Below are 23,518 nucleotides of genomic sequence, written 5' to 3' on the forward strand. Positions count from 1 at the left end.
CTTGGGCTGAATCTACACACACATATATATAAATGCTGTGAAAATTGTTTTTTTTGAAAAAAAAGTTTTAAAATATATATGGAATTGCCAGTAGCTCGCCATTGCCACCTAGTGTCACATTTGTATAATGCGCTTAAAACACACTTCAAACATATTTGCAGCTGTATAGTTGAGTCGCAGGAGGTCCATAGGAGAACGGGGGGGGGGTATCCCCTCTCCCTCCCCCTTCACATCCATCTTGGAGAATGCAGCATGGACCTCATTTCCTCATCAGAAGTCCTTGTGTGCCTTATAGCTACTGGGGATCAGGATTTATCACTTGCTCATCATGGAAACACTTTAATAAGTCTGCATATATTCAATTTGCATGCTTTCCCCCTGCTTCTACTAGTCATGAGGAGAGACAATGCAAGACATTGATGCTCTGCCCACTGACTGCTTAGAAATCACATGTCATTTCTTCCCTTGTGGCTTCTGCTTTTTGCCAGGCAGAGTCTGCATACTGTCATGCAATTTTGCAACCTTTGCCTTAGCATTTAAATGGTCAGATTCGTTATCCAGTACCATTTCTGGATTTGCATGGTGGCAATGCATATAGCCTTGTTTATGATGTAATGTTAGCAGGGAAGTCCCAGAAAACGCACATGATTTTGGGACGCTTCCTAGGCTTTTTCCAGAATCTAATCTGTTTTATCCTTTTGTTGGTCCACAGGGCTCATGAAACACGGCTGTCAATCTGGGAGACTGTACGGAGCGTCGTATCTCGCCTCCATGCCAGAGAAGTTACACTGCATGCGAGATGGTCTTTTTTGTATGCCATTGAATGTATATTGGGCTTTAATGTCTGAAAACTGTGTTTGGGTCCTGCAGTTAGTTGCAATGAGGGCATATCTGTAACAGAACGAATCCCGTTCTTCGTGGCTCATTCATCATTTAGCTGGCTGTTAGCTGGAGATGGGGTATTCCGATTTCTGTTGCCAGCTGACAGATCAAAGCAGCTCTATCCCAGAGGCATAACGACAGAACACCTCAGAACAGGTACTTTAGATTAGCCTAGAAAGCACTGCTGTCATTGGCCACCATCACGAACTGTTTGTGTATCATCTGATCAGAGAAGCTGCAAGGCTGTTCAGGTTTTTATTTGGGAGAGGCGTATGGGAGGGAGTACCCCACCATTCCTACACAACTGATCTGGGGACGCGGGTGGTGCTGTGGTCTAAACCACTGAGCCTCTTCGGCTTGCCGATCTGAAGGTTGGCAGTTCGAATCCCCGCGACAGAGTGAGTTCCTGTTGCTCTGGTCCGGCTCCTGCCAACCTAGCAGTTTGAAAGCACACCAGTGCAAGTAGATAAATAGGTACCGCTGTGGCGGGAAAGTAAATGGCATTTCCATGTGTTCTGGCTTCTGTTATGGTGTCCTGTTGCACCAGAAGCGGTTTAGTCATGCTGGCCACATGACCCGGAATGCTGTCCGTGGACAAACGCCGGCTCCCTCGGCCTGAAAGCGAGATGAGCATCACAACCCCATAGTCGCATTTGACTGGACCTAAGCATCCAGGGTTCCTTTACCTTTACTATATCTGATTGTCTGATAGGGCCAGACATGTGCAGCCCGGGCTGCTGGAAAGGGACTTGAGAACCACTTATGCAACATGACTCCCTATCGACTCAGGACACATGTGCAGAAACCGACTTCCTTGCATGTCTGACCACTAGACATAACAGGGCAATAACGTTGGCAATTGCCATGTGCCAAATGGCTTGAAAGTACAGCTGACAAAATAACTCTTTACTTTTTATTTAAAATAAATTTTATTTATGTACGCCTTTGTCCCGTGCATTTGTACCCTGATGCTCCTCCAAGAAGGTTGGGATCACATATTTGGGGTCATTCAGTGTGTTTTTTCCATCGCAACGACTACCCTGTGAGGTAGATTGGGGTTGCCAAGCTTTTGGGGCCAGTGGAGTTTTGAGAGAGCGCATCTCTTCTAGTTTCTTCTCTCGCTGCCCCTCGGTCACTTTCAAACCCCCCATCTCACCCTTCTGACACACAGAGAAAGAACATGCACACAAACACTGGTCCCATTTGCACGATGCATTTAAAGCAGGATCATACCACTTTAAGCAGTCATGGCTTCCCCCAAAGCATTCTGGGAGCTGTAGCTGGTTAAGGGTTAAGGGTGCTAAGAGCTGTTAGGGGACCCCTATTCCCATCACAGTGCTACACTTCCCAGAGTGGTTAATAATAATAATAATAATAATAATAATAATAATAATAATTTGTTTATACCCCGCCCATCTGGCTGGGCTTCCCCAGCCACTTTGGGCGGCTTCCAAAAAGATATTAAAATACTGTAATACATTGAACATTAAAAGCTTCCCTAAACAAGGCTGCCTTCAGGTGTCTTCTAAAAGTCTGGGAGTTGTTTTTCTCTTTGACATCTGGTGGGAGGGCATTCCACAGGGCGGGTGCCACTACTGAGAAGGCCCTCTGCCTGGTTCCCTGTAACTTGGCTTCTCGCAGTGAGGGAACCGCCAGAAGGCCCTTGGTGCTGGACCTCAGTGTCCGGATAGAATGATGGGGGTGGAGACGCTCCTTCAGATATACTGGACTAAGGCCGTTTAGGGCTTTAAAGGTCAGCACCAACACTTTGAATTGTGCTCGGAAACGTACTGGGAGCCAATATAAGTCTTTCAAGACCGGTGTTATATGGTCTCGGCAGCCGCCCCCAGTCACCAGTCTAGCTGCCGCATTCTGGATTAGTTGTAGTTTCTGGGTCACCTTCAAAGGTAGCCCCACGTAGAGCACATTGCAGTAGTCCAAGTGGGAGATAACCAGAGCATGCACCACTCTGGTGAGGCAGTCCATGGGCAGATAGGGTCTCAGCCTACGTACCAGATGGAGCTGGTAAACAGCTGCCCTGGACACAGATTTGACCTGTGCCTCCATGGACAGCTGTGAGTCCAAAATGACTCCCAGGCCGCGCACCTGGTCCTTCAGGGGCACAGTTACCCCGTTCAGGACCAGGGAGTCCTCCACACCTGCCCGCCTCCTGTCCCCCAAAAACAGTACTTCTGTCTTGTCAGGATTCAACCTCAATCTGTTTAACATTCAATCCCTCTTCGCAGCACTCCTAACAACTGTGACACAGCATATGATCCAATGGTGGTTTTGAGGGGTTCCCCTGTGAAAATTTTGAGGCTCCATAAGGATCTGTGACCTGGATCTGTGTTTTTGTGCCATTGTAGCATCAACAATTTTGACAGTGCTGTCAACGGAGACAGATGTGATCTGTCATTTGATGGCGGAAAGGGGAATCAATGAATCCCCCCCCCCTTATACTCTGTTGTCTCTTCCCAAAAAACTCCCCACTTCCCGCTCCCCTCTCCCAACCAGTCCATTTCCCTTCCTCCAGCCTCCCAGACCACTCCATTTTCCACAACCTCTTAGTCATTCCACTTTCTGTTCAGCCGATCTGAGCCTTGAAAAAACCCATTGAGCTGAAAGAGAAAATGGGACACAGCATCATTCTTCCAGCTTCCTTCTTCAGTAGTTTCAAAGGTGGGGAAAGGTAACCACTTTTGCCAACTCATGATGAAGATCCTCAGGCTTTGCAGAGGAAGATCTCAAGAACAGTTCAGAAACTTCAGCAAGGAGGTTTGAGCATATTACACTAATCCTGGTCCGACTGAACTGGCTACCCATTAGTTTCCAGGCCCAATTCAAAGTGCTGGTTTTGTCCTATAAAGCCTTAAACAGCTCAGGACCGCAATACCTCAAGGACCCCCTCTTTCCATATGAACCTACCCAGACCCTGAGATCATCTTCTGAGGCCTTTCTTCGTGTGCCTCACCCATGTGAGGTCCAGAGGGTGGCAACACGAGAACAGGCCTTCTCTGCAGTGGCCCCCCATCTGTGGAATGCTCTCCCCAGGGAAGTTCATCTGGTGCCTTCATTATACACCTTTATGTGCCTGGCAAAAACATTCCTTTAAACAAGGCCTTTGGTTGATCCGATTTACCTCCTATGCCCTTTTAAAATGTGGAGGTTTTTTTGAGGGAGGGCTATTGGGTTGTTGTTTTCATTTTTGTTAGGTATTTTGTGGTTTTATATCTTGATTTTATTCTGTGAACCGCCCTGAGACCCTCGGGTATAGGGCGGTATACTAATCCAATAAATAAATAAATAAGACATTGCTGCACTCCCATGTGCCCCAGTGGTAAACCTAGAATTGACTGGCTCAGCATGGTGAGATCTGATTACAAATTCCCAAGACCAAGCCAGAGAGAGAGAGAGAGAGAGAAATGAAATAATATACAAAGTTTCTTGGGAACCTTTCTCACTTGCTTGGGGACTGAGGCACTGGCTGTTGGGGGGGTGCAGGGAACATTCCCCACCTGACTCTGCTGCATGAACCCTATTGTACCTTGAGGGCACCTCCATATTTCACCCTCAGCCTTCTGACAACACACCATGGGAACTCGGCCTATTGACCAAATGTTCTCACTCTGAGAGCTTCTCCACCTACTACTGAATGGAAATGTCTTCTCTTGGTACAGAGGTGAGAGCCTGTTTTCCTTGGCAAGGCCAGTGGATATGATTAGCTTTATCTCTGTTTGGATTGTTGTCTTTAACACAGAGGAGAGGGCATTACCTCACCCTGGAGCAGGCTGCAGACCCAAAAGTGATTACGACGGAATATTTTTAGTGCTCAAAACAGGAAAGGCCTGTTGTGGCTAAAAACATTTTGCGATTCCACCCCCCTCCGCGCCACCCCTTTTCTTTCTCTCTGCATGATCCCATTTTTATCCTCTTGTTCTAAGGCATCATAATGCCACAATGACTAGTTGTTTGGGGCGAGGGGGTTGAAAGAGGAAATGCTTGTGTGCTGGTTTTTATGTGGGAATGATTTTCCCCGGCTTCCTCTTGACAATAAATCATGCACGGCTGTTAAGACGAGGAGGAATTCCTGTCATATCTCCTCTCAATCTAGAGCCTCCAGTTTCTCTCATGGCCTGTGTACTCAAGTCGCTGGCTTTATCTCTGAAGTGTGGATCAGACACAGAAAAAAAACCAGCAGACCTGGTGCATTCTTCCCTCCTGCAATGACTCAGTAGCAAGTCCTCTTTTTCAAAAGTGTGTTTTCTTGTATATGGGCCCACCATAGGGTTGCCATATTTCAAAAAGTGAAAATCCAGACACAAAAGTTCTTGAGCTTTTTTTGTTTTCTGCCAAAGTTGTTGAGATTTTCTGGCAAAATCTCAAAAAAGGGAGTTTTTGAGCTATTTTTAAAGAACTTCGCCAAAATCTGGACTTCCAACATCGGTTGCCATGCGTCCAGATTTCTTCTGACGTTTCAGCGACTGCTTCCAGCTGCTGTATTCTGGCTGTGTCCAGGTTATTCCAGACATATGGCAGCCCTATTATACAGTGGTACCTTGGGTTAAGAACTTAATTCATTCTGGAGGTCCGTTCTTAACCTGAAACTATTCTTAACCCGAAGCACCACTTTAGCTAATGGGGCCTCCCACTGCTGCCACGTGATTTCTGTTCTCATCCTGAAGCAAAGTTCTTAACCCGAGGTACTATTTCTGGGTTAGCGGAGTCTGTAACCTGAAGCGTCTGTAACCCGAGGTACCACTGTACAATGCAACTTTTGCATATCTCATTCCTCCAGGTTGACTGCAGCTCATATAAGCACAATGTCCTCTTTTGCTTTGTGGGCGTCTAAATTCGTTTCAACATGTCAAACCCATAGCCCCCTCCAGGCATTATTAACCCTCTGCTGCTTCTTGGCTCCAGCCCTGTAGTTCCTCCTTTGCCTGCTTCAACCTCCCATCTCCGCGCAGAGATCTAAATGGGAAGACAGCTATGCTCACATGGTCTTTCCCAGTCAATCAGGAAGTCTGTGTAAGCAAAGGGAGCCTACATCATGTGGAGCTTACATCCATGTTCACACCATACACTACGATACCACTTTAAACAATAACGTCTTCCCCCATGAATAAGGCAGCCTCTCAAATTTGCAAAAATACTAACTTCCTTTCAGAGGATGTGGGACAATTAAAAGAGGCAAATGCACAAACCACCAAGGTGGGAATGTCAGAGGGACGGGGTCTGAGGAAAATACAAGGGAAATAAGAGTGGTTCAAAGCAAAAGTGGTACTTCTTATGAAACGATTTGGGAGACTTTGACAGATAAAAATGGTACCTCGCGTGAAATGATCTGGGAGGCTTTGAAAGTGATTGAGCAGAAACAAGAAGAGAGAATGAAAAGTATAAGAGGTTACTATATATGGTGGCAATGTAAAATTATTTAAAAGGCCTGGGGGAAAACATATAAAGATTTGATGAGAATGTGGGAAATGAGGGTTGTTAAAAAAAAATTGAAGTTATTTTTTTGAGATGTACAGGACTTGAAGGACTTATTGAACGAAAGACTTGGTCCCTGTATTTGAGAGTGGATGCCAGGCCAAGACCTACTAGCCTATATAGAAGGAAGAAATCACACTCCTGTCCTCCACCGCCTCCCGCAGTTTAGTCAAACTCATGCTGGTAGCTTCGAGAACACTATCCAACCATCTCGTCCTCTGTCGTCCCCTTCTCCTTGTGCCCTCCATATTTCCCAACATCAGGGCCTTTTCCAGGGAGTCTTCTCTTCTCATGAGGTGGCCATAGTATTGGAGCCTCAGCTTCAGGATCTGTCCTTCCAGTGAGCACTCAGGGCTGATTTCCTTCAGAATGGAGAGGTTTGATCTTCTTGCAGTCCATGGGACTCTCAAGAGTCTCCTCCAACACCATAATTCAAAAGCATCAATTCTTTGGCGATCAGCCTTCTTTATGGTCCAGCTCTCACTTCCATACATCACTACTGGGAAAACCATAGCTTTAACTATACGGACCTTTGTTTGGCAAGGTGATGTCTCTGCTTTTTAAGATGCTGCTGAAAGTTGTTAGGAGCCTCCTATTCCCCTCACAGAGCTACAATTCCCAGAGTTCCTTGAGAAGAAGGATTGTCTTCTAAACTACGGCAGAACTTTAGTCAATATAGATAACTGCAACACCCCCACACCGAATCCCCAGCCCAAAGTTTTGTAGCTGGAGTCAGTCCGGGCCCTGTCCTCCCAGGCCAGGTGGAAAAAGCCATACAGGACAGGGAGTGGGTCTTCCAGGATTCACAGCCAAGGTGGCATGTGCTTGCTAGTTCTTTCTAAGCCGCTATCTTGCAGAGGGCTCGTTGAAACACATTTCCTTAGCTGCATGAGGATTTCAGCAATAATTCGTAAGGCAGGGCTTTGAGTATTAAGCAACACTTTGCACAAGCACGTCCGTAGGCTGCACACAGCGCTGATTAAATGATACGGAGGTGCCCTAATGTTCAGACCGTCATGTGAAATCATGGCACAGACACCTTGCTCAAGCCTAGTGCCGATTTAATGATTTCTGTTCGAGGCCGATGGTGAAAGCTGAAGGCGTCGATCTGCATGTCAACTAGCTCGCCACCCGATACAACTTGACCCCAGTGATCAGGACTACAGACCCGCCAAGTGTCCCTATTTTGCAGGGACAGTCCTGGATTTACAGAAACCATCCTGGTTTCTGATTTGATCCTGGAGTGTCCCACTTTCCCTTAAGATGTCTTTATTTTCATCGGAGAAAGGGTGAAGGGTATGGGACTCCGAGCCAAGGAGATAAATAATGAACCAACCTTTAGACCACCTCTGAAGGTAGGGCTGCCATACCTCTGAGATTTCCCAGACATTACCGGGATTTGTACAGTGGTACCTTGGGTTAGGGACACGGGTGGCGCTGTGGGTCAAACCACAGAGCCTAGGACTTGCTGATCAGAAGGTCGGCGGTTCAAATCCCCGCAACAGGGTGAGCTCCCGTTGCTCGGTCCCTGCTCCTGCCTACCTAGCAGTTCAAAAGCACGTCAAAGTGCAAGTAGATAAATAGGTACCGCTCTGGCGGGAAGGTAAACAGCGTTTCCGTGCACTGCTCTGGTTTGCCAGAAGCAGCTTAGTCATGCTGGCCACATGACCTGGAAGCTGTATGCCGGCTCCCTTGGCCAGTAAAGCGAGAAGAGCGCCGCAACCCCAAAGTCGGTCACAACTGGACCTAATGGTCAGGGGCCCCTTTACCTTTACCTTTTATTGGGGGGTGGGGGGTTATGTTGTGTTGTAAAAAAAATTCCAATAAAAAATTAAAAATAAGGGGGGGAATGAAGGCAGCCCCATATAGGGAAGTTTTTATGTTTAAGGTTTTATTTTATTTCATTAATATGTTGGAAACCTCCCAGAGTGGCTGAGGCAACCCAGTCAGTTGTTGTTGTTGTTGTTGTTGTTGTTGTTGTTGTTGTTGTTGTTGTTATTATTATTGAATAGGACGTCCCTATTTTCACCGGAGAAATGTTGGAGGGTATGGAACTACATAATAATAAATGCAACAGGTGTGTTCTGCTGCCAATGTACACATGGCAGAAAGTCTTTGCCAAACCCACATTTGCAAATATTTCTTTACTGCATTAATACACAACATGATTCCCACCTCATTACATCTTCCCCTTTGAAATGTAATATGCGAAGCTTTTTCATTAGAAGATTAAAACAAAACAAAAATACCCCACCCTTTCGTTGATTTAAGGGAGAGTAAGGAATGGTGAAGGGGACACGGGTGGCGCTGTGGGTTAAACCACAGAGCCTAGGATTTGCCTATCAGAAGGTCGGCGGTTCGAATCCCCGTGACGGGGTGAGCTCCCATTGCTCGGTCCCTGCTCCTGCCAACCTAGCAGTTCGAAAGCACATCAAAGTGCAAGTAGATAAATAGGTACCGCTCCGGTGGGAAGGTAAACAGCGTTTCCGTGCGCTGCTCTGGTTCGCCAGAAGCGGCTTAGTCATGCTGGCCACATGACCCGGAAGCTGTCTGAGGACAAACGCCGGCTCCCTCGGCCAATAAAGTGAAATGAGCGCCGCAACCCCAGAGTCGGTCATGACTGGACCTAATGGTCAGGGGCCCCTTTACCTTTACCTTTACTAAGGAATGGTGAATGGACTGAAATTTGTCCAGTCGAATCATTGAAGAAAGCAAAATCTGTGGCCTGCGGCCGTTAACAACAATGAAGAGGCAATTTGAATACTGCCTCCCCTGCTATGTATTTGAGCACAATGGTTACTGATGACAGTGAAACCCAAATAAAGGCATGAAAACCATTATTCTTTGAGTTGATTAGAAGCCCAGCACTATCGTTCCCTTTAATGACATTTCAGGTTATTCATCCAGTCGAATGGAAAATGCTCACGATGCCACATGATTTTAATTAATCCAGTGAGTGGAAATATCCAAATTTCACAGCAGAGACGGCTGGTTATTTCAAAGGAGCTCTTTATGATGAGGGCTACAGCATATGGTTACACGACAGAGGAAATGGGCTTATTTAGGAAGATTTAATGTCATTAGCAGCTTAGGCACTTCTTTCCTTGGGAGAGGGATGAAATCCCAGTTGCTTAATCCTTTGTCACTTAACTGCTAATGAGCTTCATCTCTTCATTTTTAAAACTGAAGCAGGCATGGATCCTCCTCAAAACAGTTGAATTTGGTTCACAAGGTGAGCATGGGAGAAGTGGGCCGGCCCTACTGTTAGGCTGGGTGGGATAGCTGCCTCAAGAAGCTGGTTTTTGGTGCTGTGCCACTGGCCAATAGTCCTTCCCCACATGAAGGAAGAATAGCAATGGCAATCAATCCCAGGAGCTGCATGCTCCCTAAGGTAATTCGACCTCTACACTGGATAAATTGTAAATATGCAAAGCACATTTATTGGAGAGTAGATAATACTGCTTGATTAGGGACTAGGTGTTTCCAAAATGTGCTCAGTGACATTAAGAGGCTGCGGCCAACAATCCACTTATTTTGAAGCACAGATAATACTACTCTGGAGCAAACAGATTGAACATTGCAGCCTCAGGCGATTATGGACAGGGCCGTCTTTACCCGGGGTGCAAGGGATGCGGTGCACCCGGGCGTCGAATTCTGGAGGGCGCCAAATGTATTGGCGGCAGTGAAAAGCATTGGAGTGAAAGTCCCTGCCCCCCTCCTCTATCACTCTGTTACTCTGTAGCGTCAAATATTCCTGGCGAGTCAGGAAACAAAGCAGCTATTTCCGTTGTGTCGTTGTTACAGATGAACTAAATTTGCGGGCGCTGGACGGATCTTTGTGTTGGGATACTGCCAGGGAGACAAAGTCCATCTTAGCCCCAAGCCGGCTGCCGGACGATCCATCGATCTCCCGTAGACAGGCAATATCAGCATTTAGCGACACGAAGCCTCAGAAAAACATTGCCACATTCTTAGGCTGGTGCACACTCTATCAGCAGAATTCACACAGCAAAAGATGCACAGCAGGAGAGCATATTTACAGTTTATTCAGCGTTGGTCAGAACAAAGAAAAACATGACCGTCTGCTTCGGTCTGCTCAGGCAAGAAGAAGAAAACGAAAGCAACTGAAAACATAAACATCCTGTGAACAGGAAATACGCAGGCTGTGACACAAACATCCTGCTCCCTTTTAAGGTGGAACGGAAATATCCTAACACTTTGCACCCTGGCGGCGCATATGCTAAAGACGGCCCTTATTATGGACTTCAGCAATAACACCTTCATCCATCTCTATCTGTATGAATACGGGCTCTGGAGGGGGAGGGGAGGAGGGAGGAGGAATTCCTGAGCAAGGACAATTTGTGCACTTTGGGTTGGTTTACAAATGCATGTGGTCTATCATCGGCATAGCCAAGTCAGGTAGGGGGCAGCTGCCCCCCCCCCCAGATCAAGTAAATCAATAGGACTGAATGCACATTGAGTACAGTTAAATGATAATGATTGGGATCAGAGCAATTAAGTCTTTCATTTCCTTCCCCTTTTCTAAATTAGCTTTTGCACATTACATATTAATAACTTGGTACCGCTGCTATAAAAGAACTTCAAAATTCTTGGCTCTCCAGAACCTCCCCTTTTCTGTGGAAAACAAATGGCAATTGTTGGCAATGATGGCAGCCTTCTCTGGAAGTGGATTTGCTGCTCCTTTTACTGTAGTAAGGCACCAGCTGTTCAAGAAGTGAACATACAATAATGGAATGAAGATGGAAGCTTAGCTAGAGTACGGCTTTCTTTTCTGAAAGAAAGCATACAACTAAGACTAACCACACCGGATGTGTTTGTAAATAAAAAATAAATCTGAAAATAAAAAAGTAAAACAATAGGAATACTAACTGACCAATAACGTCGGTTCTGCCTCCCCCCCCCCAAAAAAAAACTCCTGACTACGCCCATGTGTGCTATGATAGAATTTCAAAGCTTATAATATAACCAAATACTTTGGAAGTCATGGAGATTTCAGTGTGGGATGTAATCCTTGTAGCAGTCAAATACAACATTCCTTGTTTGCCTAGAGTGGACACAGACAGGGGGGTGTTGATCCAGCCAGTTGAACTTCCTGTTCCATCTGGTCTGGAGCATCCTCCCGCTGCATGTGACCAGGTAGGTGGGTGTGAGCTTTGCAGACCTAACAAAAGGTCCAGTCATGCAGCCATCTCTCTTATTGATGCCATTTCTTCTCTTGGGCTGCACTGCGGGCTCTCTGCCAGCAGCAAGTGGGCCTATCCTTACAAGGATGTAAGCCACACTATCTGTAACCACAAGCTAAAGCCTGCTTTCAGGGATCATACTGTGAACTGAATGTGAGTAAACTTTTCATTAATTATAAGGAAGACTCTTGCGTCTTTATTCTTTTAGGAGGGAATGAAAGGGGTCTTACCAGGAATATTCCTGTCAACCTACCAGTTCGAAAGCACGTCAAAGTGCAAGTAGATAAATAGGGACCACTCCCGTGGGAAGGTAAACAGCGTTTCCATGCACTGCTCTGGTTCGCAAGAAGCGGCTTAGTCATGCTGGCCACATGACCCGGAAGCTGTCTGCGGACAAACGCCAGCTCCCTCGGCCTATAGAGCGAGATGAGCGCGCAACCCCAGTGTCGGTCATGACTGGACCTAATGATCAGGGGTACTTTTACCTTTACCAGGAATATAGGGATGCGGGTGGTGCTGGGGGTTAAACCACAGAGCCTAGGACTTGCCGATCAGAAGGTCGGCGGTTCGAATCCCTGTGATGGGGTGAGCTCCCGTTGCTCGGTTCCTGCTCCTGCCAACCTAGCAGTTCGAAAGCACGTCAATGTGTAAGTAGATAAATAGGTACCGCTCTGGCGGGAAGGTAAACGGTGTTTCCGTGCGCTGCTCTGGTTCGCCAGAAGCGGCTTAGTGATGCTGGCCACATGACCCGGAAGCTGTACACCGGCTCCCTCGGCCAATAAAGCGAGATGAGCGCCGCAACCCCAGAGTCGGCCATGACTGGACCTAATGGTCAGGGGTCCCTTTACCTTTACCAGGAATATACTGCAATCTGGGCATGCCAGATTGAATTGCTTAACTAAAGAGATTCAAACGAATCCGCAACTAGCTTCTTGCTGTGTGAAAGGGGAATAAGCTCTGCTATATGTAACTAACTCACTAGCGTGAGTTAGGAAGGATGATATTTAATCAATATATCTTCGCCTACCACCCACAACATTCCCACATTCAGGAGATTGTACAGAAACTCGAGTGATGGGAAATCTGGGTGCTGATGCTGCATACAGGTCCAGCGGTGAGTTAAGGTGATCCTTGGCTCAAAGTAAGCCTTGCCTTCCCAAGAGCTCTGTCCTCCAGAGATGTGCAACATGTCATTGCAATGTGATGATGCTGTTTCCTGCTTGCTAACAACCCCTAAATATACTCGGAGGTGCTGACAATTGATCAGTGGGTGGTGTGTGTTCATCTGTCACCAAGCTTAAGTCTTTGTTCTGCAAATATGACACTCCCAGTGGTGCCAAGCGCACATTGCTATTGAAAAGAGAGATTAATATTTAAGTGTGTATCCATGTCCACACAGGGCCGATGGCCAAAATCTTTCCTTTAAACTCTAATCTGGAGGATCTGTTGTGATGGCCCTGATATATGAGCAGACCATTTTACCTTCCTTTTTTTCTTGTGCGAATTCCCAAACCTCACTCAAAAAGTTAAGTATCATTAGATGGGGCTGCAAGTGTGAGAATGGGGTCACTCCAGGCCACTTTTGATTGGGTATCTGATGCATGCATACCTAACAAATCCTTAATATCAAATCAAATGTGGGGGAGGGGGGTTTACACCTGAGGCTTAAAGCATCTCTACATTTGCCCCAATGCTTCTTCACCTTAAAAATTCCCCTTTCCCATGGATTTCTTTGCATTGACAATGCTAAGGCATTTGTATACAGTCGTACCTCAGCTCCTGAATGCCTTGGGAGTCAAACAATCGGGCTCCCAAATGATCGAAAACCGGGAGTGTTCCGATTTTTGAACTTTTTGTGGAAGGTGAACGTCCGGCACGCAATCGGAAACCAATCAGAAGCCATGCCTTGGTTTCTGAACATTTCGGAAGTCGAATAGACTTCCAGAATGGATTCTGTTTGACTTCCGAGGTATGACTGTACTGTTATAGATTTGGGAGGGTGAACCCCCACAAAAAACCCCATTTGAAATTAATAAATGGTAGGATTTTGGTTATTTGGGATGTGAAGGGAGAAATACAAGCTGCAGAGAAATTCCTGGGCTAAGCCTAGGCAAAACGACCTGGCCAAGTTAGGGCCATTAAGAAACAATACAGGGCCACTGAGGGCCATTGGCAATGTGAGAGAATTGTCTTCCCCTCCTTGCCCTGGGGTGTGAACAGAGACTGGGGGGGGGTTGGAAGGTTGCCAGGGTAATTGGGTGTGCCATGATAGGAAAAGAGAGTCTTGAGCAAGCGTTGTTGGGGGGAAAAAGAAGGAAGGATGATCAAAATCCATCTTGGATAGGCTGGCTGCAGGCTAGCCTTGGACTCCAGGGCTGCACTGCTGTGGTGGGGGATAAGCCCCTCTTGAAATGACTGTGCTATAAGATCTGGACTCCCTCCATTTAGGCTGAAGGTGTAAATAGTTGAATGAACCATAATCTCTGTCAATTGCCAGAACAGTTTTTCAGCTCTTTCCTGAAAGGGGGACAACGTGCTTGAAGATTGGGGGAGCAGCAAGACAGACAGTGGAGATCAGTGTTCAAACCACATCACTGATGCCGACATCGAAGTGCATTGTGAAGCTGAGGTTAGCTGGGCTCACGTGTCACAATGGGAAAACCACAGAGAGTTCTGTTAAAGGAAAAGAGAGTCTGCTATCCGTTAAAGGATAGCAGTGGGTGCTTAAGGAACCGAAACTTTGCAGATTCATGCTGGAAATCATCTGACCTACACATCTTGGATGAATGTGCAGAACAGAGCTTTCATACCCTCCAACATTTCTCCTATGAAAACAGGGACATCCTATTTTTATTATTATTACCGTATTTTCTCGAGTCTAGGGCGGCATCAAATCTAATGCGCACCTCAATTTTCAGAATCTCGAAGCCAAAAAAAGGATTTGCTGGCAAATGTAAATGTGCTATCAAATCTAATGTGCACCAAATCTAATGTGCACCTTAATTTTCACGTAATTTGGCCAAAAAAGGTGAGCATTAGATTTGAGTAAATATGGTATATCATCATCATCATCATCATCATCATCATCATCATCATCATTATCATCATCATCATATACTCTGGGCAGCTTCCAACATATGAACATAATAAAACATTAAACATTAAAAAAAAAACCTTCCCCTATACAGGGCTGCCTTCTTCTAAAGATTGTATGGTTACTTATCTCCTTGGCATAACTCCATCCTCTCCAACATTTCTCTGATGAAAATAAGGACATCCTAAGTGGAAGAAGAAGAAGAAGAGGGGGAGGAGTTTGGATTTGGTATCCCACTTTATCACTACCCGAAGGAGTCTCAAAGCGGCTAACATTCTCCTTTCCCTTCCTCCCCCACAACAAACACTCTGTGAGGTGAGTGAGGCTGAGAGACTTCAGAGAAGTGTGACTGGCCCAAGGTCACCCAGCAGCTGCATGTGGAGGAGCGGGAAAGCGAACCCAGTTCACCAGATTACGAGTCCACCGCTCTTAACCACTACACCACCACATTCCAGGATCAAACCAGAAACAGGGACGGCTTCTGTGAATCCAAGACTGTCCCTGGAAAATAGGGACACTTGGAGGGTTTGAGCTTTGCCGTCCATCCCATTTTGCACTTCTCTGTAGGACATTGCTCAGCTGTATGAATGCATCACAATACACATTTCAGCAAGGTATTTTGAGAGAGCGCTTATTTAAACTTGCATCCCAAACTCTTTGTTTAAATTATATTCATTTGCAGAATTAAGTAGAAACAGAACAGAATGCTGGGTAAAAAACAAGAACCAGTGATGTGGCACAGAAACAGACAGGTCTGTAGAAACCCATAGCTACCCCAAGTTCCGCAACCCCTTTCTAGAGAATTCCTCCTCATCTTCCAGATGTTTTCTAGCGGAACAAAACTGTTTTGATTACAAGCACTGAAGCATCTCTGGATTAATCAGAGTATTTCGGCTTTTGGGATAGTGTAGCTATCTTGGACGGCAAATGCGCTCACCCAGACGGTAATATTTCAGTACAAAGCAGGCGAACGCTGCATCATGTTTTGCACATCTTGCTGCTGTGGCTTCTATCGGATGTCTTAGATTTATCCTACTGGGGAGGAAAAGGAATGTGTGAGAGCGGGCCTTTCTAGCCGAAGCTTTGTGCAAATAATATCTTGGCATGGAATCGATGGCATGCTCAAGTCTGTGGCAAAAGACTAGAAACTGATATTATTATTACTATTTTTCTCATGTTAAATTCTTTAATAGAGGAACAGAAAAAGAGCAAAATCAGCCTTAGCACGGGTTCTAAAATACGACAAAGGTCATTGCAGGCTCTCTCCTTTACCCAACGATATCTCAAAGGACCTTTTATATACTTTATATTTCAGCCACTACCTATGTCAAACAGCTATTTCCTCAACCTATTTTCAGAGCCTCTTTTTTAAAAAAACGGGTTGGCACAATGTGCTGCCGCGAAAGGGAAATGCCAGTGGAATAGCTTTCAACTTCAGCCAATCCCCGACAATTCACTGGATGTGTTAAAGTTTCCTTTGAGACCAATGACCGTGTAAGTAACACAGCACGGAACTACTGTGACTCAGCAAGGCAAAAGGGAGGGTGTGAGAATTACTCACTGGGACGAAAGAGGGTTCGTTGCATTTAGCTATTTATAGGCAAAGGCAGCAAAAGGACCAATAGGATTCTGTGCTTTCCATCCGTGATTAATCCAGCCTGTAGATCCCTCTCAGAACCATTTTGCTTCCTGAATCCACAAACTGTGGAGTGTCTTGCATGGAGCTTAGGTGCCAGGCTGCTGGAGCTATATGGTGAGAAGGCACAGACAGAGGGAGGTGGGCAAGGGGCGACCCCAGCATGGCCCAGCCCGGTTCTCCTCTCCATGGATGTCGGAGGAATTTGCCTGTCAAGAGCCGCATTGACCAATCAGGTTCCCCCTTGTGTGGGCAGGCAGGTGTTGGCTCCGGGGTACCAGCAACCTAAGCTACACCACTGGGTCCCAGCATATGAGGAGGTGAAAGTTAACCCCTGTAGGGAAGGGGCTTTCTGTTGTGACACCCTCCCCTCCCCAAATGCTCCACTCTCACCAATTTGTCTTGGCTTCTATTGGCTCCAGTTGGCTCTAAGCCAAATGTTTGGGCTGTGTGGGATGTGAGGCAGGGGGTTTCTTCAGAGGGTGGAGGGAATTGTGGGAAAGTTGAGCAGAGGCGTGTCTGCCCCCTATCCCAGCCAACGAGTTTAGAATACACCCCCCCAATGTAATGCAAGGTAGTGAAATTTGCAAATAACTCTTGAGAACTATTATAATCACTTGTCAACCAAATAGATGTGCAGAGGAAGGAATTTCATTGGGGACTGCTTCCCTCTCTCTCCTCTTGCCATCTGCATATCATTACCATTATTTCGACTACTCACCCACCCTTCACTATAAGGTCCCAGGTCAGGTTACAGCAATTTAAAAACACAATATTAAAATCAGATGAGGACAAATTACAGTGAAGAGAATAGGGTGTCCAACGATAAAGAGAGACCCGCCTTTTGAAATTCCTTCTTCTACCCTGTTCCTTTGCCTCAAGATAATTTCTGGGTTCCTTTCCAGCTGTGTAATTCTGTGTTTCTAAGTCACCCTAATGTCGGCCTCTGATACAAAGTAAATAGTAGCCTCTTTTTTTTGGAACATTAACTGGGAAAAGTAGCGACTCTGTTGTTGCAGCCCTAAGCACACCAACCGGGGAGTAAACCTCATTGGATACAATAGGACTTCCTTCTGAATCAACAAGCAGAAGATTGGATGGCCCATCTCATAAAGACTCGGTTTTTCAGGGCTCATCTGTCAAATGCAGCTGGCGCTGTTAATGCCCAACCTGTCTCGCTTGGACATGGCCTTGGCCTTGGATTTTATAATAGGAGACTTCTGAATGGGGTTCCTGTTCTCTTGCCAAGAGCAGCACACACCCAGCTCTGCTTAAGAGTTGCAGCTGGGGACCATTAATTTAAAACTCCATCTATGGTGACCAAAGTGGCGAATACCCAACCCACTGAAGGAGAGGGCTGCTTACATGTCACGTTCGACATGTGCCCAACTTTCCTAGGGCTGTGATATCAGTGAGAGGCCCGGCTTCCAGCAGGACTTTCCTCATCATTAAATGCTTTTATAAGTTTCCTCATCATTAAATGCTTTTATAAGTTTACGCAAATGACCCACACCTTCATATCCTCCAACATTTCTTTGATGAAAATAGGGATGTTCTATTATTATTATTATTATTATTATTATTATTATTATTATTATCCTAGGCTCTATGTGGACTAGGACCCTTGTACCTACGGGACCGCCTCTCCTGGTATGCCCTGCGGAGGACCTTAAGGTCCACAAATAACAACACTTTGGAGGTCCCAAGTCGCAAGGTGGTTAGATTGGTCTCAGCTAGGGCCAGGGCCTTTTCAGCACTGGCCCCGACTTGGTGGAACACTCTGTCACAAGAGACCAGGGCCCTGTGGGATTTGACATCTTTCCGCAGGGTCTGCAGGATGGAGCTGTTCTGCCTGGCCTTTGGTTTGGACTCAGTCTGACCCTTATGTTTCCCTCTCCTTATGGTTTTGATTTATGGGCTACTACTAAAATGAGGGTAGGGACGCGGGTGGCGCTGTGGGTTAAAGCCTCAGTGCCTAGGACTTGCCGATCATCAGGTCGGCGGTTCGAATCCCTGCGGCGGGGTGTGCTCCCGTTGCTCGGTCCCAGCGCCTGCCAACCTAGCAGTTCAAAAGCACCCCCGGGTGCAAGTAGATAAATAGGGACCGCTTACCAGCGGGAAGGTAAACGGCGTTCCGTGTGCTGCGCTGGCTCGCCAGATGCAGCTTGTCACGCTGGCCACGTGACCCGGAAGTGTCTGCGGACAGCACTGGCTCCCGGCCTCTAGAGTGAGATGAGCGCACAACCCTAGAGTCTGGCAAGACTGGCCCGTACGGGCAGGGGTACCTTTACCTTTTACCTACTAAAATGAGGCTGCATTTTAAATTGCATTTTAACCTGTATTTTAATTAACTGATTTTTGTTTTTCCCTTCCTATTACCGTACGTCTTATTGTTATTTTATTGGTGTTAGTCGCCCTGAGCCCGGTTCTGGCCGGGGAGGGCAGGGTATAAATAAATAAATTATTATTATTATTATTATTATTATTATTATTATTATTATTATTATTATATTCATACCCTGCATATCAGACTGGGTTGCCCCAGCCATTCTGGGCAGCTTCCAACATATATAAGAAACATAATAAAACCTTAAACCTTAAACAACTTCCCTATACAGGGCTGCCTTCAGATGTCTTCCAAAGGCTGTATGGTTACTTATTTCCTTGGCTCAGGGGTCGCATAACTCCACACCCTCCAACATTTCTCTGATGAAAATAGGGATGTCCTAAAGAAAAGCAGGACATTCCGGGATCAAATCAGAAACCAGGGCGGCTTCTGCAAATCCAGGACTATCCCTGGAAAATAGGGACACTTGGAGGGTCTGCAGCTTTTCAAATGCTCCAGAAGTAATAAAACCTTTTTTTAAAAAAAATGTTCTTTGACCATTGTTCAAGTCATTCTCATTTTACTGGAATTCCGTTATTTTTTTCAAAACAGGGCATCCTTAAAATGCAAACATTCTCAAGGCGAACATTTCATGGAGACTGGCCAAAAGTGCTCTCTTTTCTCTGAATATATTGGGCACACCCAGTGCTATTTTTCTAAAAAAAAAAAAAAAGTTTAGGGGTACTCTCATTCTCCTACTGATATTGAAAGACTGCCCCTCAATGAGGCCAAACTTAGATTCACAAAATGTTTAGGGGTATGTGTATCCCTGCTTCCCCCCAGAAAAAAACAACGACACTGGGCACACCCAACTGTTTCACATAGCCCTGACCCCCCCCCCACCCTGAGCCCAGTCTTGGCTGGGGAGGGCGGGGTATAAATAAAATTATATTATTGTTGTTATTATTATTATTATTATTATTATTATTATTATTATTATTATTAATCAGGTAGAGAGATGCCTCTGTACGCCAACATACCAGCCATCATGGAGCCCATAACTACTATGGCTAGTTTGGTTTGCCTGGTCCTGAAGATCAAGCCAGTGGATATGGGAGGCACCATATTTTTCGCTCTATAAGACGCACCAGACCATAAGACGCACCTAGTTTTTGCAGGAGGAAAACAAGAAAAAAAATATTCTGAATCTCAGAAGCCAGAACAACAAGAGGGATCGCTGCGCAGTGAAAGCAGCAATCCCTCTTGCTGTTCTGGCTTCTGGGATAGCTGCGCAGCCTGCATTTGCTCCATAAGACGCACACACATTTCCCCTTACTTTTTAGGAGGGAAAAAGTGAGTCTTATAGAGCAAAAAATACGGTACATAAGGGCCCACAGCAAGTCATGTGCAAATATACGGTGATGTATACACATCCAGCTAAGGGTCAATGGAGAAGGGGCTCCATTAAGCCCGATGGCGACACCACCTTCCCTCGTGCGTGGGAAGATGGAACAGGCCCATTACTTTGCATTTCAAAAGCCATTTTAACATTTTCTGCGGAAATGAAGTCTGGTTTGTTGGTTTGTGGTGTCACGAGAAGGGAATCTGTGGAGCTTTGGGAATGAACGCTGTGTTCATTGGCAGCTGGAATATTATTTGCAGCATTGAACTGTGTCGAATTTTGGCAGGTTTTCCGCTGCCAGCCAGGAAGAGGACGAGGAGAAGGGGAAGACACACTCTGAACCCAAAGTGAATTAAGACAGGGGCGATGTAAAAAAATAATAATGGAAGAGCAGTTTGGCTCTTTTTCCCGTCGCATCCTGCGAAATGCTTGAAAATATTAAAGTGTGTGTGTGTATTAAGCTCTCTTTCCATGGCTTTTTGGCTTGCATGATTCGCACTACACCATCTCTTGACCTTGGGCTGTCACATTTCCCCAAATGAGAAATCTCTGCATGAGTGACAAGTCGCCCCTGCTGCAGGAAGCACAAAGCAAGCCCTGTCTCCCAGGTGTCCAGGGCTTTACTGCCGCACGGGCCTGTTTGTTTACTTCATAGCACACCACCACTTAAAGGGCCAGTGTTCAGTTCATGGAGCAATGCCTGGCTTTGAGAAACGACCCTTCTCCCTTTCCTCCTCCCCCCACAAACTTTGGTGCTGAAATAAAAAATTTAAGGTCTTAGATATATATATATATAAGATAAATGTTCATAACTGCATATATAAACCACATGTCTGAAACCCCACAGAAAAAGTCTTGAAACCATTTTGTCCCTCCCAAATTGACCTCAAATATTTCTCTGCAAGGTCAAAGGAAAATGGAAAAGCCTCTCCATTGTCTTTTCATTCACAAATCCTGTCTTAAGGGTATGTCTGTGTATGAATAGGATGAGCCTGTGACCTGGCTCAGGAACTTTATCATTACAAAAGACTGGCCAGGCTCCCCAGGGTATCCAATCAAGTGACCATTAACAGGTAACCTGCCAGACAGGAGATAAACAACGTACTCAGATTTCTGTTGTAGACCACCCTTTCTGTGATGTAGGTATGATGTATCTGGGGGGTGGTCTTGAGCTACACCCCTTCTGTGATGTATGTCTGATGTTTCTGGGGGTGGTCTTGGACTCCAGGGCGGGCAATTTAAAATGTCTATATAAGGGCAGGCACACCTTTGTTCTGGGTCCTCCTCCTTTCTCCTGCGTGTGAGGGGAGCACCCTGTTGCAACAGTTCAATAAAGATCAGGCTCATGAGCTGCTTTGCTTCTGAATATTCTCTGGTTGGCCTCTGTTCTTTTCTCCAACTGATGGAGAACCTACAAAGGACTCTATAAGGGCTCTTGTGTTCCCCATAGGGAATAAGGGCAGATTTTTGTTTATTACAGTGCCCTCAAGACATTGTCAGACAGCAACCCCCATCAGTCCCAACCACTGGCCATCCTGCCTAGAGCTTAGGAAAACTGGAGCCCAACCACATCTGGGGGAAAGACGGATTGGGGAATACTTTGGTATGTTTCGCACACATCCCCAAGAACCCTGGAAGCTTGATTGACCACTCACGGGGGTACAATTCCCAGGATCCTGTGCTTATTTTTGGGTGGGTGCTTTAAATGTATGCTGTGGATGCAGACCAGGCTGTTTTGCTTTTTACTCATTCCAATGCTGGGTGAAAATATTGCAATTTGTGATTGAACAGAACTCTGGGGATTTTTGTGGTTTCAGTCATCTCTGAAACTGCTGGTTTTCTGCGCGATCTTGCCTGTCACCCTGCATTCTTGTTTTCCTTAAGTGCTGCATGAATTTGTTGCTCTGGATAAGTCTTTAAAATAGAGACTCAACTAAATTAGTATAATAAATGAAAAAATAAGCTTATTTAAGTAAACAAGGGGAGGGGCGGCAGGGAGAAAGCAACACACAACAAATTTCCCGCTCTCTTGACAATGGTTAAGAGATGGAGACATATTGTACAGTGCTCTTGTTTATTCTTCTGGAATCGGACAGTTCTAAAGAACTGTGTTCAAAGTGTTTCACATGCATAATAATCCTTATAACAAGCTAGGTCAGTATTATTATCCCCCCATTTTACAGATGAAGGGGACTGGAACTGAGGATTGCCTCTCTGGTCATTTAGTGAATTCACACCGCTGAGGCAACATTTGAACTCCTGATTCACAGGCGAGTCTCTTCGCTGCCACGCAACACCGGCTCACATTCTTCCCCCCCCCCCAAAAAAAGGCAATTAGACAAGCCTTGTGATTATGGAAATCAGAGAGAGTCTATGATTCAACAGCAAATTTTACTTGCTGTCAGAGAGCCCCAACTCAGGGGGAAAAGACAGTTTGGATGATTGTGAGCTCACACTGGAAGAGGCCGTTTGCCAAGCCTGTGCTTCAGAGTGAGAAATCGGGAAGGCCAACCCAACCCTGTGTGTGCACAGAATTGCAAAGACACACAGAGAGGCAGCTCAGAGCAAGGCTGCAGAAGTCAAATGGAGATGCAAGACCAAAATCTCAGAAGTTGCGCAAAGCAGCCAGAGGCAGTCACAGGCTTGTGCAACGCTCCACATGGGGGAAAGGCTGCTACAAATGTGAAACGGCTTATCGTTTTTGCCAGTGTTTGCAAAGAGGGGTTGCATTTGCAACAGCATCAATTGACTATGCTTGTGTCACCACAGTGAGGAAAGGGAAGGAATTTTTAACTAGAATGATGAGAGAGATGTATCCCTGCAGGCGACCGTGCGTGCGGAAAATGTTCCCCTGTGCTACTGAGGGCCTTACAACTAGATTAGGGCTGAGGTAAAAATTTTCCCTTTTGAATTCTGGTGCTGGAGGAGACTCTTGAGAGTCCCATGGACTGCAAGAAGATCAAACCGATCCATTCTTAAGGAAATCAGCCCTGAGTGCTCACTGGAAAGACAGGTCCTGAAGCTGAGGCTCCAATACTTTGGCCACCTCATGAGAAGAGAAGACTCCCTGGAAAAGACCCTGATGTTGGGAAAAATTGAGGGCACAAGGAAAAGGGGACGACAGAGGATGAGATGGTTGGACAGTGTTCTCAAAGCTACGAACATGAGGTTGACCAAACTGCGGGAGGCAGTGGAAGACAGGAGTGCCTGGCGTGCTCTGGTCCATGGGGTCACGAAGAGTCGGACACAACTAAACGACTAAACAACAACAAAAAATTCCCAGAAATGCTTTTCTAACCCATTTTTGAAACATTTTCTGAACCGATGAAGAATATCAATCTTCCCATGGAAAATATTTGGCGAAACCCCCCACTACACACAGAGTTTCACCATCCATGAATTTGGGGCCCAAATGTGGATCCAGGTTTCATATTATTTAATAGCATTATTTAATAGCATTTTAAGATTGTTTAAAAAAGCAATG

At 45.8% G+C, this 23,518-nt stretch overlaps 1 protein-coding gene across 1 annotated transcript in view; it reads left to right on the forward strand.

Annotated features, from left to right (window-relative positions):
- LOC128409655 (uncharacterized) overlaps positions 1-1,822 on the forward strand; it is a 52,887-nt gene extending 51,065 nt beyond the window's left edge. The window contains exon 4 of the mRNA XM_053380219.1: positions 713-1,822. The gene's annotated coding sequence lies outside the window, so the exon portion shown is untranslated. The remainder of the gene's footprint in view (positions 1-712) is intronic.
- The last annotated feature ends 21,696 nt before the right edge of the window (positions 1,823-23,518 follow it).

The sequence above is a fragment of the Podarcis raffonei genome, chromosome 2, assembly GCF_027172205.1.
Source record: "Podarcis raffonei isolate rPodRaf1 chromosome 2, rPodRaf1.pri, whole genome shotgun sequence".
NCBI classification, from domain to species: domain Eukaryota; kingdom Metazoa; phylum Chordata; class Lepidosauria; order Squamata; family Lacertidae; genus Podarcis; species Podarcis raffonei.